Source organism: Sinocyclocheilus anshuiensis, unplaced genomic scaffold (genome assembly GCF_001515605.1).
Source record: "Sinocyclocheilus anshuiensis isolate Anshui unplaced genomic scaffold, SAMN03320099.WGS_v1.1 scaffold110, whole genome shotgun sequence".
Taxonomy (NCBI): Eukaryota; Metazoa; Chordata; class Actinopteri; order Cypriniformes; family Cyprinidae; genus Sinocyclocheilus; species Sinocyclocheilus anshuiensis.
Window position 1 is genome coordinate 196595 of NW_015544155.1, and position 3151 is coordinate 199745.

Sequence of the window (3151 nt, forward strand, 5' to 3'; positions counted from 1 at the left end):
GTAAAGCATGGAGGTGGTAATATCCTGTTATGGGGTGTTTCTCTGCAGAAGGGACTGGAGCACTTGTCAGGATACAAGGAAAAATGGATGGGACCCCATTGAAAATCTGTGGAATGACTTGAAGACTGCAGTCCACAAACACTCACCATCAGATTTGACTGAACTTGAGCAGTTCTGCAAAGAAGAGTGGGCAAATATTGCAAAGACTAGATGTTTTCCTTTCTTTCTGACATGTTGGTGTTAAATCTTTCACTTGGTTGTTATAAGTTGCACTGAGTAAATACAGCTGGATAAAACAAAAACTGTACGTCTTCATTTCAGGCTGCAAAGAAACAAAATGTGATTATTTTAAAGGGGGTGATTTTTTTTCTATACCCACTGTATCAATGCCTGATTTATGTTTTGTTTTTTTTTTTCAGGGAATTGGTCACAGGATAGCAAAACACTTTCAAACACAAACTATAAGAGTGAAATGATAAGATATCTTTTTTTTTTTTTAATAAATAAACCAGATGTTTGTTTCAACCCAAGGTTTGCCAAACATTCACACATTTACAATACATATCAATTCAATAAAAGCTGTTCTTAAGGAAATGTTAAGGTCTAGAAAACTCTGAGCACTTTTTTCAGTCTTTGTAGAAATGTCTTGATTGGATAAAACAAAAACTGTACTTGTCATCATTTCAGGCTGCAAAGCAACAGAATGTGATTATTGTAAAGTTCTTTTCTATACCAACTGTAGGCCTAAGTATTATTTTTTATGAAACGGAATGCTCTTAATAATACATTAATAATATACCTTTTAGATATTTTGTGTATCAAATATGGTAGCTACATCATTTGTAATATTATTTCGTGTATACAATATTTATTTTGTGAAAAAAAAATCAGATTCGCAAACTGGAATTACCCAGCAAAACTTTTGTCATCAAAATAAAACATAAGCATTCTCTAAGAACGTTCTCTTTAGGTTGTTACAAAAACTCCCTGTAACGTTCTAGGTTTGTTTTCGGTTACAAAACCGAGAATGTTCCTAGAATATTATTATAATGCTTCCCGAAAAATAACCACAGTAGGCCTATGTGCTAACCTTATGGGAACCTTCTGCTGGGTGAACATGAAATTAACAGTCTGTACTTTGATTTATAGTCGGCAACTCTCTGTAAAATACACCAATAACACTTTTTAGACTCTGCAAGTACAATTTTGGCAGCAGATGGAATTACAGTTTTTCTCAATTGCTTTGGCTCAATTCTCGAATTAAACTTTTTTTTTCCCGAAACAATAAGTTCAGATCTCTGAACAATTAGCTTCTTGTTCACATCAGATTGGAATTTCTTATTGATTTGAGCAAATTGCAAATGCTTTGGCACATGTGTGCAAACAGTACGTACAATTGTCTGCAGTTTGCACAACAACTAATTGCATATGGCTTGTTGATCAAAACTGATGAGTCGATTATCACTTAAACTGTCAAACTCTTCACAACTTCTCAATCATTTTTCATCGTCCTTCCACCATACTCTCCATTCCTAAATCCAATAGAAGAGTTTTTTTCAGCATGGAGGTGGAAAGTATATGATCATAGACCACAAGATCAGATGTCTCTGTTCTGATGTGAGGACATCACAGCTGATCATTGCAGGGGATGGGTGCGGCTTTCAAGGAGATTTTTTCCCCGGTGCATGGCAATGGAAAACATCAGATGTGATGTTGATGAAAATCTTTGGCCTGACCAACAAGAGTGACAGGATGTCCAGCAAGAATAATTTTTGAAGTATTCAAAAGAAGTATTTTTGTGTATTTGTGGTAACATAAGAAATATGAAATGTACAGTAACTGGACAAGCAAGATTTCACTTATATGTAATGCAGTCGTACAAAAATAAATGTACTGCATGTACTACATGTACTACATACAAATGTTCATATACTTTTTTTTTCTATGTACTATTGACTCTTCTCAACAAATATCAGATTTTTTATACTGAAGTTCCAGCAAACAGTTGTGACATTTGCACTCACAGTTTCGATAATGTTAAGATTGTTTCGAAAAATGTGCCAAAGTAATTGAGAAAAACTGTAAATAGCTTAAAATTTAGATTTGGCACTTGAATGTTCCACATTCTGCAGTCTCTACAAATAAATTTAAGGTGAATGAATCACGTGATTCAATTATGTATGTAACTCATTCAATATGTAACTCCATTCAAGTTTGGGTTTGGACAGTCAGAGCGTTCAAAGCAAAATGACTCACGACAAAGATTCGGTAAAGCAGCGCGTAATGCAGCTACGGACAACGACGCACACCGCGTTCTACACTGGTTAGCTCTCTGCAGTTATGGAAATGCATGCATTACCGCACGGCTGAACCTCGGATTTATTTCGCTGTGAGGAAACGAAAGGCTGAAATCCGACTCCTCACGTCGCCGAAAAACACAGACAGCAGATTGCACTGTTTGTCCCTTTTAGCAACGCCCACCATGAAATGATGCATAGCCCGCTCGCTGCTATTCATCATGAGTTAGCAAAAATATTTTGATTCAAATATGGATTTATAGTGGTGTGCAGATGTGTGATCTTTATTGCGTATCCTGCACTGAAGGCATGGTCGTCCTATTAGAAATCTAAACGTCCTTTGCTATAATAATAATTATGAAGTGAATTGTTTGAATTGATATCTATTTAAATAAAAAAAAAACATACAGTGTTTGCAGTTATATGTTTTATGTTTGCAGTTATGAAATTACGTGAATTGTAGACATGCATAACGAGGAATCTGTGACTGCTTTTCTTGGGTTTTACTAAGTTTACGACTTTAAATCACTATTTCAATGGTCCTGTGGTTTGACATGAATTTCTAAAAGTCAAATATCTCATGTATTGCGTCGGCTGCATGCACAATAAAACTCGAAATAATCGTCTCTATTGACGGTTTGCCTCCAGAGGGCGTGCGGTACCTGGTTTTGATTTCAGAGAAAGCTCTGGGTCCACTACAAAAGGAGGAAAGGAGATTAAGAGACAGTTGTTGTTTTTTTCTGTCATACAAACTAAAATTGCTGTTGAGAGATACAAGTCAACACTACATTTTCTGACAAGGGTCAGCTATATAACAAGGGTAGACAATTTCATTAAAAATTTTTATTATAGTG